A 17236-nucleotide genomic window follows, 5' to 3' on the forward strand; every position below is an offset into this window, starting at 1 on the left:
CAGGCAGGCAACGTTTGAGCGGATGGCGTCAGAAGGTCACGTAACACGTGATTCCTCCGGCCAGGGTGAGCTAAGTCACCACTGAAAGTCCAGTGCAAAACCAGTGAAGTATACTAGAAGAAAAAATAGCGGGAGCTCTTTGGCTGCACGTATAGCTTAGGTTTGTAAGTCAAACGTCGCCATGCCAGTACTGGACAGCAGTTTCGGCCTTGTTGGGCCTCATCAGCAGTGCGCAGGCAGGCAACGTTTGAGTGGACGGCGTCAGAAGATCACGTAACACGTCATTCCTCCCGGTGAGCTAACTCACCACTGAAAGCCCAGTGCAAAGCCAGTGAAGTATACTAGGGAAAAATAGCCGGGGCTCTCTGGCTGCACGTACAGCATGTCTTTTGTAAGTCAAACCTCGCCATGCCAGAAGTAGACTGCTGTTTCGGCCTTCTTGGGCGGCCTTGTGTACTGCTGATGAGGCCCAAGAAGGCCGAAACAACTGTCCAGTACTGGCATGGCGACATTTGTTTGTATATATTTGTTTGACCTTCAAACATATATATACTTATATCACTTTTCCCAGATCAAATCAATTGCAATATAGCATGTGCTGAAGGGCATTCCTTAGGAGGGCATTAACAAACTCTTAAGAGGGCACACCAGCTCTCCGTCTCATGTATTTCCTATGGAACAGTTTTTATGCTTTTTCTCGGTAACCGCCGGGCAGATTTTGACGCGGGTGGTTTCATCATAAAGAGGAAGACGAGATGAAGAGCATTACGCTACCAGATTTCTCATACATGTCGTATGTATTTTACGGCGACGTCACGAATGCGAAAAAAGTACACAATTTTTTTTGTGTACACACAAGCAAGGTTTTATTAAACTTCTATAGACATTTCGAAAGAACTTTCCATTTACTTTCTCTGGAAATATTTCAGGAATCGAAAGACATCAAATTTATATGTCTACCACATTCCGTTTTCATAAAAAAGCCTGAAACGTGAGTACGGATAAATACCGTCTCAAAGCCCCGTAAACCGCGTCATTCTGTGTCGCCCTCTAGCCGTAGCACAGGAAAAACCGCGCGGAACATTTTTACCGTATCCATCCGCCGACCATGCGGCGCGCACGCGCACTGTAGTGCTCCCTCTCTCCTCTTTACATTCATGGACAGCGGACTTAGGGCATGGCCTTGGAGACTAGAACAAAAGCTTACTTAGCTGCTCGTAAAGGGATTATCGTCAGCCAGCATTGTGGTGGGGGGGGGGGGGGGGGGCGTTGGGTAGACGAGCCAGCATTGTCGCGGCCCGTGTAAGAGACCACAGAGACCAATAAACCTCTTCTTTTTTTCGGTGCGCTTATAGAGAAGTGAGATGAGTTTATTAGCTTGACATGAAACGTCAATTTGCTCGATTTTGCCGTTTCGGGTTTGTGCTATTCAGTCAACTGTCTCATAAGGCTAACGAGAATCTCTCGTATTTACGGTTAGTGGAAGGCCGACTTCACAAACATTACAGTAACGTTCAACAGGACTGCCCTGTAATGTTCGTAATGTTGAAACAGCCAGCAAGCGGATTACACACAGATAAATGTTTCTTAGGATAACGGTATCTAGAACTGCAGCTTTATTTGTTGTTTCTCTTTCTTTCTTTTATTGATCGATTTATTTTTATTTTTATCTTTATTATTATTATTTTTTCATGAATGCTCCACGTGAACCAATAAGAAAAATCGATCAAGCGGCCGCTGCGCAATTATTTCCGCCCACGCAATGAGCAACAGTCTTTTCCGGAAACCAAATTCACTTTCGCGAAGCAAGGAAAACCAACGACAACCAACGACAGCGATGGGGAAGGGGGGATATTTATTAGACGAAAAGGGGAAAAAAACAGGCTAAAGGTCAGTCAAACGGGACGTCGGCTTGCTATTCCGGAGATACATAAATAAATAAATAAAATTAAGAAATAGGAGATAAATGAAACGGACGCGACGGAACAGCACGTTAGTTAGTTGATTATTAGGTTAGTAAAAGTTCGGTGTTTGCATTTTCATGTTCAGGTTAGTCTGCGCAGAAACAGCCAGATAACATTTATTTACAGTAGGTTATTTTTCAACGGGGACTTTGATCACGTTATTTTGAGATACGGGAAATTTTTCGAGACCGGTTCCCTGGATTTTCCATCTTTCGACAATCCTTGCTAGTTGCACGTTGGATGACCCAAAACCTGTACCCCTCTGTCTTTGGACGGCGAACAAAGGGAGGCCTTCTGAGGAAGATCAGGAAAAGCTCCGGGTCACTGGGGATTCTCCGCTGAACTAGTGTCTACGCTAAACGAAAGGTGTGGTGTAATGTGAAGTACCCTATGAAAACCAAGGAGTGTCTAAAAATATAGTACTGAAGTTTCCGGGTAATAATCAGAGCGTTATGAGACGGAAATCGTGCTCCGAGACCTCGTCGCGCGTCAAGTTCCTTTCATTTTATCTTGTCCATTTATACATAAAGATTGAGCTCAAGGAATTATTCCGAAATCCTAAGCTGTTTGGAGAAGGCGTTTGATCGAAGACCGCTTGGTCGCAAGCCGTTCGATCGAAAGCCGGTTGATCGACGCCGTTTGTTCGAAAGACGTTTTTTCGAAGGGAGTTCGAAGCTCGCAGCGTGTCCTTAGCACCTCTTTTACTGTAACTTTTGATTCGAACATATGGAGCATGAGGCAATCAGTGTCCTCTCCTTTTTGTTTGTTTCTTGCTTTTTCTTTTTTTTCAAAACGAAACACTGTCAAGGAGCCCGCGAAGAGGGAATCACACACGTAACATGAAAAACGGTTAGGAGCAACTAAGATTTATTTGAACAAGAACTTTCGTGCAGGAGACTGCACTTCTTCAGATTACAAAACTAAGTGCGACACAAGTATATATATATATATATAACCCAAGAGAACAGATACAATAAAACAGGTTTCCACAACCAAGTAAAAAGGAAAACAACCAGACAGTAATACAATGCATCACGTGAGCAACCGTCACATAAGAATCAGGAAAGAGAAAATGTACGGGTAAATGAGACATTCGGAGAATTGGGGTTTAAAAGATTTGGTGGTGACAAAACGGGGGCACAGGTGGACGTCTAGCCGCGTACGTGGAGAACACAGCTTTTGTTGAACTGCGTGGGAAGGTCCGAGTGACCTTATGGGCTGAAGGGAAAATGGAGCGAAGAATGCTAAGAACAGAAGGTGAATGAAGTAGCTTAGCTGGGTGATGGGTTGAACAACTGCAGAGGACCGCCATGAACGTTTAGTCCCCGTGGTTTTAAAGAAGAAAACTTAGAAATGAAGAAGGACTCGCGATTTTTGCGTTTGCAATCGGTGGTGTAGCCAGATTCTAGATTTGCAATAGACAGGTGTGTATCCATGTCGTGCCCGGGAAGATTAAAATGTATAGCAACGGGTGTGGGGCGATTATTGACAATGTCGGACTTATGACCGTAAAACCTCTGACGCATGGTATTGGAGGTTTCACCAATGTACTGAACATTGCATTTCATACATGTTATTAGATAACAAATGTTAAAGGAGTTACAATGCAGTGATTGTTTAATTTGAAAGGTGTAGTTGTTTATGGTACTGGAGACCGAGGAGCAGGTAGAAATAAGATTACAAATTTGGCAGCGTGTGCCATTGCAGGGACCTGAACCAGGTGTTGTAGTACGGCGCAAGCGCGAAGAAGTATATTCCGGATATTCCTTGACCTGCGGAATGTGGCAATGGGGACAGAAGGAAATAGTTTTTTCAATTTTCCGTCACTGTGTAGAATGTTAAGATGGCGCTGAAAAATAGTTTTCGTGTTACGAAGGGCTTTGTCGTAGGTGGTCACGAACGTAATGTTTCTGTGTTCCTCGTTAGGTTGGCTGGAAAGAAGTGCCTCTCTGTCCAGCGAGCATGATTTGGTGAAAGCATTTTCAATTAGATTGCTGGGATAGTTACGTTTCCTGAAATCGGCAGACATTTCGTGAGCGCGTCTGTGGAAATCGTCGGTGTTGGAACATATGCGCTTGAGTCGTGTGAATTGCCCAAAAGGAATATTTCTTTTCTGGACATTGGGGTGATAACTATTAAAATGGAGATACTGACGTCTGTCGGTTGGTTTCTTATAAAGGTCGGTGACTAGTTTTCCAGACCGAATGGAGACAGTGACATCAAGAAAATTGATTGAAACATTGGAATGGTTGCAGGTGAATTGGATAGTGCTATGCAAGGAGTTGAAGTGTTCAAAGAAAGACAACAAGGAAGAGTTGTCACCTGGCCACACAACAAAAATGTCGCCGATGTATCTCAGGAAAATGAGCGGCTGTACGGGGAAGGATTCAAGGGCCCTCTTTTCAAATTGACCCATGAAGAGGTTTGCATAGTTAGGTGACACGCGGGATCCCATCGCTGCGCCATGTACTTGGACAAAATGTCTGCCATTAAACTCAAAGTTATTATACTTTAGGACTAATTCAAGTAGTGGGATGACCGCAGAAGTGCGGAGGATGTCGGAGGAAAAAGAAAGGAGAAAGGATTCCACTGCGTTCAGGCCCTCATCGTGTGGGATGTTAGTATACAATGATTTTACGTCCATGGTTACCAGTGTCATATTGGTCAGATCTGAGAACTGGTTGTTAATAGATGTAGCATGTAGCAATAGGACACAAGCAAAAGGACGTGAATGTCTCGAATCCAACTGCGGACCTTTCGTGGCAAAGTCCGACACTTTATCACTCGACAGACAACGCAGAGGGCGCTGGGCCCCTTAAACTCGCGAGGTCAACCATGCACAATGGGGATTATTTCGGGAGTCGGAGGCGAACGGCGTGATAAGGACGGCGAGCGTGGCGCCATCTAGAATCGGGAAAATCATGAACCGGAGTTGCTCCGAGACTGGTATGGCCTCCTAAGGCAATATGTTATTTAAAGGAACCGAAAAGTGAAAAATAACCCCCATATTTTTGCCCGCTGTCGTGCACAACATCATTGTTTGATAAGACACAGAAAGCATTACTTCTCAATTCGGCATATTTTTTACGTATAAATATTTTGAAGATTGCTGGGACATGAACGGTGCTGCCAACGAACGGCGAAAAAGAGCAACTTGGGTTTCGGGTCCAGGGCTCCCAGGGATTGGTCAACCCTTACCGCGTGAGAGTTAAGTTTGTAGAGAACAAAGTTGACGCACATTATCTTACAGCTAAACGCCACTTTTAAAAATTACGCTCACTTCCATAGTTTCTAGGTTAATAAAGCATTCAGCTACTTCGCCGCTACGAGCTACAATCCGCCGCGCCATCTGCAAGGCCGTCTGTGTTTTCGCGTTTATTGTTTACGTCGTGGGTGGTCATGTTGGTCGTGCGAAGCAGAAGGTGGAAGTGGATGACATGTCCGTCACGTATTCGAGAGACCAACATATGCCTGGTGTAGTTTTGGTGTTCGGGGATGCAAAAATCATGTTCGTTACTCTTCGACGGCGGGCGTTTTCTACCACAAGATCCTACAGGAAAGTGCGCGAAAACGAATGTGGTTCGAAACACTCGGCTGTTGGATGCAGTGTCGTGTGTGCTAAGCTCATTTTGCTGCTGATGACTACGAAGATGCCGTAGAAGGCGAATTGCGAAGACGACCGAAGCAAAGTGCCGTCCAGTTACCAGTGATCTTGCTTCACCGAGGTAACGAGTTCGACACAACGTCTTAGGTATGTACAGGCATCACACATGTATAAATTATAATGTAGCGGTGGCGTATTCCATTTAGCTTATGTTATCCAACTTGTGTCGTGCTGAACATTGTCACCATCAGCAAATTTAATTTTAGGGGCCTTCCAGTGTTGAAGTGGCGCCAGACTGCTTTGTGTGTGTGTGATCCAGGCACACAAGTTGACATGACAGAAATAGCTGAAAGCAGATATGCAAAGTCCACAGATGCAAGAACTAGATTTCTTGCATGTTGCAGACTTTGTGACATTTTTTTTTTTGAGTCTTTGGACAGGTGCAGAACATTAGTATGACGTCAACACTAGGAGAAGGAACCGATGAGGACCGAGATGCTTCAACGCGATCTGATGTAAGTTTTCAGTAGGGATACCTTATATACATGGGTGAACTTAGTAAAGTAACCAACCTTTCTATTCTGAGGCCTTCCAACAGCTATATTCTCTGAAGTCTCTTGGTGGTTTCGATAAAAGCTTCGTGGCGTCATTATTCTTCTGCTAATGATGATTATTGTATGTTTCTTGCAAACATACAGGGTGTTTGTTTTTATTCGCTACAACATTTTTATTAAAAACTAGTAGAGCAAAATAGATGCCATTTTTCACTTGAGTTATATGCCAGGCGAACATTCGCTCGATGAAAATCTTGCAACTATGTGATCACGAATTACCTAAAGTTCATTAGCTTTATAGCCCTAATTATAGGGGACTTCTCGCAAAGGCGAAATAACAGAACGGGATCTATTCGGCGTCGAAAGTAATGTCATGTTGAAACAAAAACACACGAACGCACACGTGCGTTAAAATATCTGTCGCGGAATTTCGCTATGCGAATGAGCCGGAACATGAACTAAGCACGTTTCTGGCGCAGAAAGAGCGACATGCAACCCAAGTGGGAGGGTCACGTAATTTGGAGCGATGAAACTGATTGATGTAGGAGCTAATGGCCAGATAGACCGCTCCCAGTAAACCACTTGCATCCACACAATATCTATGTGATATCTATTTTTTTGATATTTGGATGTCTGCTGGAGATTCGTGAGGATCCAACTTACATCTACAGGACATCCGAGAGATATGCATTTTATTCCTCCTTTTCCATGCCGGACACGTCCCCGCAAGGTATTCTAATGGATATGTGGACACAGATTGGACGTCACAAATGTTGTGACTTAAAATTCAATGTTAACTCGCGCTTATACTTACTTTTAGTTTAACACATATCTGAGACGACGGCACCACGCTGATATAAATGGAAAGTACATGTTTATTACCAAAGATATTCCATATGATAATTATTACATGATTGTCATCATGTGCTTGTTTGCTTAAATAAACGCCTCGAACATGAACAACAGGGAAAAAGATCCAGGAACTGTAGTGTGCCCCTCCAGCGTTCGGCCACACTCTGACACACAGTCCACCAAGGCCGACCAGGCTAACAAAGGTGCTCTCGCCTTAAATAGAGCAGACTCCCTGTCAAAAAATGCTGGTATGCCTGTATACCAGATGGATTATCGTGCTTGTATAACCTCCACAAACCAGCATACCTGTAGCACCAGCTCAACCATCTGGTACCACTCATGTCAGCACGTCTCATTAGCCTCCAGATGTCAGCTACACCAGTGTACCGTAATACCAGCTTCTGACTGGTATCACCACATCAGTAATATTTCATACTGCGTCAGTGGATGTCCACATGCATTGTTTGTGTATTGTAGAATGGAGATGGTGAGCACACATGTACACAGTTTGCATAGGTTATTTTGTGGTTATAATATGGTTACATCCCTATTGAAAAAAGCGACATCAGGTCTGATGTGATTTGGGACACTGTCTTGATGCTAACATCAGCTAATGCTAACATCAGAGCCGCTCTGATGCTGATGTTAACATCAGCTGATGCTAGCATCAAGACAGTGTCCCAAATCACATGGGACCTGATGTTAACATCAAAGCTGCTCTTATGATGTTAACATCAGGGGTGTCCAGGCTGATGTTAACATTAGAGCTACCCTGGCTGATGCTAACGTCGGAGTTGTCTTGATGCGGACGTTGGCATGAGAGCTGTATTGATGCTGGTTATGGCAATCTTGAAAATGCTGCAGTCTTTCTGCTTTCTGAAATGTCCTGCAAAGAAAGCCCATCATGTCTGCGGTAGATGAGTACTGGCAATAACCCACACATGCAGAAGGTAGTAGCAACGAATCACTTTATTCGCCACTCCGGAGTTCGTACCTTTCAACACATATCCATTTATCATCAACACACCTGAGCGCTGAACTTCTGGGGTACAAAATTGGTAATGGTCGAACGGTGAACAACAATGAAAAAGAGCACACACCTAGGTCCTCATTTCCGGTCCAACTTGCCCTTCTCCGCAAAAGCACATGTAAGCATTGTCATGACGAGCAAGGGTCCCCACCACATTGAACACGGTGCTTCCGTCTGTCTTGCTCTTGCTGGAGGACTCTGCGTCGTACACGCCCAGCCTGCAAGAAATATCATTCCAGAAAACACGAAAGCAGGATACCCATGTACAATAGTGTAGAGACACATGACATACCCTCTGCACAAAGTATACAGCCTGGCATTCTATGTTCCTGTCGTTGTGCAGATCGCCTGTAAATAGAGTAAAACGAACAATGAGAATGCATGGCGCAGTCGAACAGGTTGCTTCACAGTTATATTAATTACACACCTGAAATGGCAAGAATCCTGAAGGCGAAGAGCGATTTGGCTTCACATCCAGGGCCGCGTCTTCACTCTGACATTTCGAACGAGACTGACTGGTCTGCTCGCGGTTAGATGAAACTCTTCCACTTACAGACAGTTGCAATATCAGACAGGTTACAAGAACGACAGCATCAAGTGGGAACAACAACACAAAGCCTCTAAAACTCTGCAGACGTAGTTGAACCAGGCCTCCACAGCTCCCCGCATTTGCGGCAGTAGAAAAATAAAATCACGTCACAGTCACGTGGTATTACATCGTCAGGCATCATGACGGATGCCCATTGGCCAAAGGAGGATGCGCGCTCCGGGATTGGTTGATAAAGTTTCGAAATATCTGACAGCTCACTTTTCGCGGGCAGTCTGGGCAAGCTCGCTGCGTCTCCGCGGCTCGCCGTTGTCGGTTGACCACAACGACCGAAGAGGAAGTGTACGCGAGGGTTTGTTCGTGAGCTATAGTGACTCTGGCCATGTACTGATCTCCGATAAAGTGTCAACCTACAGACATTCTTTCCGGGTCGGAACTGGAATGCTTGGTGAGCTGACGCCTGAGGAACACTTTCGAGCGCTGTCGCATTTTCAAATACAGTGACTAAGAAGAGAGTGTTCGTAACGACAAAAGTATTTCCCGTGACTGTGTGACCTACGGTGCATCGCCAGAATGAGAAGATGCTCATCTGTGAAACGCACGCAGTCGTGGACTTCGCTCGCCTCCAGAAGTAGACTGTATGTGTGCTTTGCAAGTTCGAACTTGGTTTGGTTGCTGTCTATTCAAGGAACGAAACGTCCTGTACGCACGGTGAATATATGAGTCAAACATCTGAGTTTATACGTTGCATCAATAAATATGTATTTCGCCTATCAAAAATGTCTTAGTTATTTTGGAATAACGGGCGCCAGGTATGAAAACCAGTAGAAGTCAATGGCAGCCAGGGCCGGCCGAAAGCCGGGCCAAACTGAGAGGTTGCTGATTGGTTGGCTGCAAGGCATCACGACGCATTTTCATTGGTCGTATGTCCAGTGTTGCCTGAATTATCTCAAATTATGGGCTCTACGGGGAGCTGTGGGCGCCTAGTTGAACGCTCGAAATTACGCGAACTACATGCGGCGACGTTACACGTCCGTTACAGCAGCCGAAGCGAACGAAATAAAACCGCGCATGCGCGACAGACACGACAGACAGTGCTGGCTGGTGGCATGGGGAACACGCAAAAACGCGCGGGCGTGGGCTAGCCTGTGCTGAAAGTTGAAATGGGCATGGAGCCAACATCTCCGCGCAATGGCTAGCCTGACGAAATATGACGACTGTAGAATCGTACTACCTCTTGAGATTGTGGCCGTTCCAGGATGTTTCGGGAGATGGTGCTGTTTTCATGAGAACCACTGAATGTTGTGTTTGAAGCAAAATTGCAACTTAAGATTCGCCAAGGCTAAGCTATTAGTTATGATTGTCGACAGAGCGACCGTGAAACCTGAGAGCGAGAGATCAATGGAATAAAAAAGTGCACTCACTGTGTTGCAGACCCTTTATCGTTTTTCTTTTGTTTGTTTGTGATCAAAGAAAGCAAGGTTAAATATTACAATACAGAACGTGCGCAAATGAAAGGCACAGAAACGATTTAAGATTAAACTTTATTGTACTTGACGAGTGTGGGCCGGTCCCTATATTATCTGCGCTCGGGTGGGCTATATATGTGTGCTGTGTCAAATGCGAGGGAAATGTTTACATTTTACTTTATCTATTCATACAGGACATGTTGCTACAAATATTACTTTGCATTAAGCATCTGCAACCGCCCAAACTGTGCTTGCATAATTAAGTTTGCTGAGACAGTAGCTAAATTCACTAACATGGATAGAGACAATAATTTAACGAAAGAGGACGCTGGTATCTCTCACATGCACTGACATTTTCCAATACCAGCACTGGGGCGAACTGCATAGATCAGTTTCTGGTATGACTGATGTTCCTAACAAGTTGCCAAACCAGGTGCATGCGCCGCTGGTATATGGTCATGGCAATGCTGATACATCTACATCAGTTTCTACCATGACTGGTGTTTTTGACAAGTTGTCAAACCAGGATGCAGGAACTGCTGATATATGGTCATGTCAGCATGTCTGTTGTCCTGGTGCGGTGCAAACCAGAAACTGACATTTCTGGTGTTGATACTTATCAGCAAAAACGGAAACTGGTATAGTCATACCAGTTGGAGCATAATTTCAAACCAGGCTTCTTCAACAGGGTCTTTTTGTCCCCTCCGCAGATTTGAAGGGAGACCAGAGCATTCACAGTAGCCTCTGTTGACAAAATGGCCAGAGCATATAATGAAATACAAGTTGTTGGGGCACATTCAATAAGTGTATTGGGCCGTGATACATTTGTAACGGTGAGGGGTGCTTCTTTGCAATTATCCCCTGTATCTGCAGAGTCAAGGTATAACCAACAACGTTTCTGACATTCCTTCCTGCCAAATACTATGTTTTTAATTCAAGCTACTGACTGTAATGCGATTAGCTGCTGAGTGGAGCTGTAAAGTGATCGAATTCCAGTGTTGCTTGACGAGCGTTATGCATAGATAAATTCTTTTACGGCTAGCAGCACGCGAACGATAAAAGTAGATAATGATTTTACTTGTCCCCCCATATCCAGTTAGCGTTTACAGAAGTTTTTGCTCGCTTTGAGCACAACAAAACTGTGGCTGTCGGAACAAGATGTCATAAGCTTCACATTTATCTGTATATCTCCAGGCGATGTCCTGGGGACGTTTCTGTGGCATTCAAACGGTGCCCAAAATCTCGTCTACTGGATCTCTCATGGATAGCCCAGGGATTTCCTCCAGTCAAATACCCAAACCGCGGTATCCTGCAGATGTACCTACGACATCTGTTATTTACTGCATAAAACTGAAATGCGAATGTCGTTCTGGGACATCCAGTAGATATCGCATGGTTGTCCAGACATTCAGGACGTGCCCGACCTTATAGGGATGTCCTATGAATATGAATGGTTTACTGGGCTCTTCCACCCGGATAAGGTGAAGGGCGCATCCTTTCTGCGTTTGCAAACTGCGTATTTCTTGTTTCGGCTCATTTGCATAGCGAAATTTAGCGATGAAAATTTCAACACAGGTGCGCTTTTAACACTTATTTCCACATGGAATGCCTTTCAATGAGTAATATATTCCTTTCCGTCTTCTCGCTTTTATGCGAAATCCCATAATTAAAGAGTTAATTAATCATTATTAGGTAATTATTGATCTTGTAGTTACATACTTTCTTCCGGAGAATGTTCACCTGTCCATATTGCTCAACTGCAAAAACAGCGTCTATTGTGCTCTGCTAGTTTCTAAATACAATTTATGTGACGAATAAAAGTAAACATCCTGCAGAATGCTTTTTTGGCTTCACACAGCCACGTACCTGTGGCAGTCCGTACAACGCCCAAGAACACCGTGTGCAAATTCGGAATCAGACATGTTTATTAGTGCAGCTGGTCCTTTAGATCCGCAGACATTAGAGGTTGTCCTTTAATGACTGCTGAATCTCTCTCACTGCTGCTTCACCAGTCGATTCTCTTGGGGTGTTAGTGGTGATAGGGTCCACTGCTGAGGCATACTACTCTCCTTCATGGTAGCACCAACTACATCCACAGTACCTGTGAAACCCGACATTGTTTTGCATGGGGGCAGAGATACGTAGTCGACGCAGCAGCATAGTTCAATAAATCTGCTTTTAACAAGGCTTCCTGACTTCCATGACCTCAATGTCACATCACTGAAAATATCCTTCGCATCGTCTACAGAGACGAGAAAGGTGTTCATGTCCAGCTTTCCTTTACCACAATCTGCCTCACAGTTTGCGGCAGCTCATTTATCATCACGTGAATTGACCAAACTGATTTTTGCTGATTTAACTTGTGCTACTTGTGCCCCATCGGTTGTCAATTGATGACAAGACCTGACCGGGCTGGGATAATGCTTCATACTTTGCTCCGTCCAAGATACCTTCAAATTTGTTTGTCTCTTCTTTTGTACAGTGACTGCCGGCAACCTCTTCTCTAGTGATGAAAGATGAAAGTCACTGAAAAGGTTAGCCAGCTGTAGGACTTGAACCCACATCTCCTGGACTACAGGTCCAGGGCTCTACCAATTGAGCTAAGCTAACACGCCTTCTCAGCGACTTCCAGGGTACGCACTTGAGGCCTTGTATGTGTTTGTCCCTTCTATGTTGTTCCAGCCTCAGAACATCAGTTCTCTCATCTTCTCTAGTGTTCGGTTTACACTGCATTGTGGTGCTTCAAGAGGTGCTCCCCGGAAAAGAAGCAGGAGTGAAGGAGGTTGCGCCTTCAACTACTGCTAAATGTTAATTACATCTTTTAGATTTTCTATTTCTCACTATCTGATGCACGACAGTATTACTAGCCAAACACTGCGCATCTGTGAAGGCACAGTGCGACTGAGAATATTACACCCAAGCTGAAATATGTGCTGTGATAGAATACAATATGCAGTGCATTGATCCAGTAAATTATCCAAATCACATTGAGTCTAATTCATTTTTGCGGGAATTCATTTATACTCATTGGAAAGCTCTACACATCTAATGTGACTATACCACAACAAACCTACTGGGGAATCGAAATGGAGAACCATTCCAATGAGAAATATCCTGCTGGGGCTCATCGGCTCATGACGGGGAGGGACATTCAATGAGTTTGAAGCCACCACTTTTCATTGCATCTCATTAACACTTGCTGTGATTTCTCATTACATCTCATTAACATATACTGTAATTTCTCATTAAGACTCATTGAATATGGCACCATTTTCAATGTAATATTTGTCTCAAATCATCTATTGGGGATCAGAATTTTCGCAGTCACTGAATGAGATTTGTGTACATGATATGCAATAGGTTCAATGAGATTTTCATAGGATTTTGAATGAGACAGTTTCCAGTAGGGTACCCTGACTGTGGTCCAACCATTAACCGCGGCTACAAAAAGAGCCCCTTGAAGCTTGGATCAGCGACTAGCCGCTACGAAAGGGCAAAGCGACGAACTACAAAGTCGGTGTGCAACAGACATGACACACCTGTCAACATGACAGGAGGTAAAGCAGTTGCTTGTATTTTTTACATTGTCGTGTACCTGTAATGCACTGTGGACACAATAATATTGATGCTGCTCTGGGAACTGTATGTGTGCCTGAAAGTGAGAAAAGCAGTCCATCTGGAGAAACCGTCGGTTGATTCACGTGCTTCGTTCACTTGCTATTATTTACCAAATCTTTACAAGTAGTACTGAAGTAAGTGTACATTCTCATTTAGGGCATTCACTGCCAGGCAGCACGGATGGTGCAGTTATCCCAGCAGAAAGGACTGCTGGAATGCTTTTCTCCTGTGTAGTGCCTCCCACATATTGATGAATATACAAACACATCTCACATAACCCAGTGTATACTGTGTGTATCTTCCAGACACTTTATCTCAGACATCGACAAGGAGCACATGACTCAACTGGAGCAAGATAACATCGAGCTGAGGTGCGAGGTGCTGAAGTTTCGATATGAGCTCTCTTGCCTTCAGCTGACCCAAGAACGTTTGAGCCACAGTGACGAGCTTATCAGATCTTACACGGGACTGCCATCTTACGACATATTAGAAGCTGTATATGAGCTTGCTGCGCACAGGATAACCCATTCTGAAAAAAGCAGACTCACAAAATTTCAGGAACTGATTGTCTTTTTCCTAAAAGTTCCATTGAATATGCCCTTTGAGGATATAGCGCATAGATTTGACATTTCACGTACCGCTGCACCACGGAATTTTTATAAGTGGCTACAGTGTCTGTACAGTGTGCTCCAGCGCTTTATTCAGTGGCCTGATCGGCCATGCCATTGGCATTCCGTGAAACCTTTGGCACAGGAGTTGCTGTAGTGCTGGACTGCTTTGAGATATTTATGAACAGGCCATCTTTATTTGACCCACGAAGCGCCAACATGGTCCACATACAAAAGTCTCAATACGGTCAAATACCTTGTTGGAATAGCACCACAAGGCTGTGTGATATTTCTGTCACGTGGTTTTGGGGGTCGCACAAGTGATACAGAAATCAGTGAAACGTCTGGAATCTTAGACTACATTCGTCCTGGAGACATTGTTCTCGTAGATACAGGTTTTTTAATAAGTGAGTCAGTGGGCATAAGATGTGCAAGTCTAGATATACCATCGTTTACACGTGGTAAACGGCAGCTGTCCTTTGAAGGCGTTGAGAAGTCACATGAGATTTCCAACGTAAGAACCCCAAGAACACTCGCGATCCTCCGGACGTCCTCAAGATGTCATCGCGGCCTCGTCCGTGATGGCATGTCCGGAGGAGATCCAGAGAGTGTCATCATGGGATCTTCCAATGATAGTCATTTGCGTACGTCCTGCGGTCGTCAGCCGGAGGACATATATAGGAGAAGTAAAGTACTTTAACACTGCGTTTGTGCATTTCAATGCCTCCACCCACTAATTAGTGTTCCGGTTTCTTTGTCCTAACGAAATTCAACCGTACCAGCAGTGATCATCTATAAAGTACCTTGCAGACCTTTCCTTTTAGTAAATGTATATTCCCCCGACGAAAAATACTACGAAGAGCAAAAACAAATACAGGCGTACAAATACAAATTGAATGATATCAATGAATACTCCATTCACTGGGTTTAATGTGCGATAAAATGTAGCTTGCTAGGCGTCTCATTGTAACCTTGATGCCATTCATATCCGAGCAAGGTCCCTGACCGGATGCTACACGGAGCATTTCCGTGAAAGGTACAGAAAAGTAATGGCATATTGCAGCGAGTGCTAGACTCTCGATGGGTGCTTGAAATCAAATAAGCAGAAAACACGGACTTTACCTTGGTTATAACCTAATACTTCGAGCAATTCGTCACTGCAGTGTTGCTTATACATGAAATTTAATTAAACTTAGGTACCTCACCCTTCGTTCTGACTGCGACGCTAGGACGACTCTCGCACATGCGGGAGTTACAAAATATATAGAATATGTTTTATGTGCGAAAGGAAACGCCACTGCCGCATATTTCTTTCAAGGTGGGCTGCCTTAGACGTAGTGCACAGGACCTTCTATATTTTTGATTTACATACCGCGACACCCATTCTTCGTCATCGAAAACAGTCGAAGGGGAGAAACTGAAAATGACAAGCTGGTGGCCGACGTTGAAAAACTATAAAAAAAGTTGCTTTCTACTGTAAACGTCTGCTCACTTCTAAATAAGAGAAATGAAAGAAGATTCACTATAGCAACATGCAGAACAACATGATCCTAAAGTGCTCCTGACACTATCCCATTTTTGTCCCCAGATGTTGCCCCTAGGATCATCTGTGGTGTTTCATTCTAACACTTTTCTAACAAGTTCAGGATCCTTTGGGGATATTCCCAGGATGTCATTTCTGTCCTACAGTGACATCCTCAGGATGAGTGAGGGATGTCAATGTGTTCTTGAGGAATTCATGTTGAACGAATTATAGGACTTGTGTGAAGCAAGTACAAATTTTTAAGGGCTGCCATCCCGTAGAATTCATGAACAAATGTGGTGAGGAAATGACTGTACTTGACCAAATTGTCACCGTGTGTTGTGCACTATGTAATTTTTGTACTTGTGTAGCTTGTGAACAGCTCAAATAAAATGTGAACAGTAGGTTTTTATTATCGCAACCTCCCTCTCCTTCACTTAAGGCTCTATCATGTCCCAGCTAATCCTGGCCTTGTTTTGCAGTCTTTACAAAACCACTTTTTAACACGAGGAGCATGCTTCAATCCAACGTATTTAAAGTGGTACCATTGCACTTTACATCTGTCATTGTCACAGCAGATCATACGGCCTTCTTCTGGTTTTTAAGACTTGCAGTAGAGCTGCTGCTGTGCTTTTGGCACTGGCTGAAGAATGCGAGGTGGTACACTGTGAGACTGCTTAGTGCAGCGACTGAACCACTTTGCTCGAAGTTCCGGCATTATCACTTTGGTGTAGAATTCTCTTGGTTTAGAGAGCTCTCTGTTCATAAAATTAATATCATAGTATATTCTTTCCACATGAATCCAGTTTGGCGTCCAAATTACCAAGTTGGCATACAGCCTTTGTGCGCTTTCCCACAATGTCGCAATTTGTCACAGGTCAGAATGTGTCACTATGAAAATCCAGCGGCGTCCACAAGAACGAATACCGACCGAGCGTCTAGTTTCGCGTTTCGCTGCTTGCTCGCCTTGCTGCAACCTGCAAGGCGCGCGCCCTTCGGTTATTGTTGATGCCGATGGGAGATAGCGTTTCCTGAGAGTCGCGACAGAACCGCGCTTCCGCCTCGTTGGTTTTCGTTTGATATTCGTGCCATAAAGAGATCAGATTTGCGGTTATACATAACTTTCGCCGGCTTTACGCAACATCAGTGAGGAGCTTGGGAGCAAGGTTTCTGGATGGTGACATGCGAAGTGAGCAATTCGTAGTTCGTACGTGACATGAACAGTTTGTTCGCGTTTCTTTTAATCAAAACAGACGCAAACAAACTGAAGCAAACGAAAGTAAGTTTGCTGTGTGCGCAAAAAAAAGAAGAAAAAGGAGACAATGGGATTTTTGCAGACCACTGGATTTCCCCAAAGAGGGCCATTCTTGGATTGTTGGACAACTTTATTTTGCCCTTCCCAAAGATTAATATCAAACCCTTTGAGGCCGCTCTTGAACACGAAATAAAAAGGCGTTGTTATTGTTAT

General features: G+C 44.2%; 1 protein-coding gene and 2 long non-coding RNA genes across 4 annotated transcripts in view; all 3 read left to right on the plus strand.

Annotated features, from left to right (window-relative positions):
* LOC135391555 (uncharacterized) overlaps positions 1–17236 on the plus strand; it is a 202718-nt gene that overhangs the window by 60351 nt on the left and 125131 nt on the right. The gene's annotated exons all lie outside the window — the stretch shown is intronic.
* LOC135391557 (uncharacterized) lies at positions 3845–4473 on the plus strand. The gene is made up of 2 exons (XR_010422032.1): positions 3845–4143; positions 4220–4473. It is a non-coding gene; the product is annotated as an uncharacterized LOC135391557 (long non-coding RNA).
* LOC135391556 (uncharacterized) lies at positions 5740–16180 on the plus strand. Its single transcript, XR_010422031.1, has 4 exons — positions 5740–6083; positions 12503–12653; positions 13428–13577; positions 13944–16180. It is a non-coding gene; the product is annotated as an uncharacterized LOC135391556 (long non-coding RNA).

Source organism: Ornithodoros turicata, chromosome 4 (genome assembly GCF_037126465.1).
Source record: "Ornithodoros turicata isolate Travis chromosome 4, ASM3712646v1, whole genome shotgun sequence".
Lineage (NCBI taxonomy): Eukaryota > Metazoa > Arthropoda > Arachnida > Ixodida > Argasidae > Ornithodoros > Ornithodoros turicata.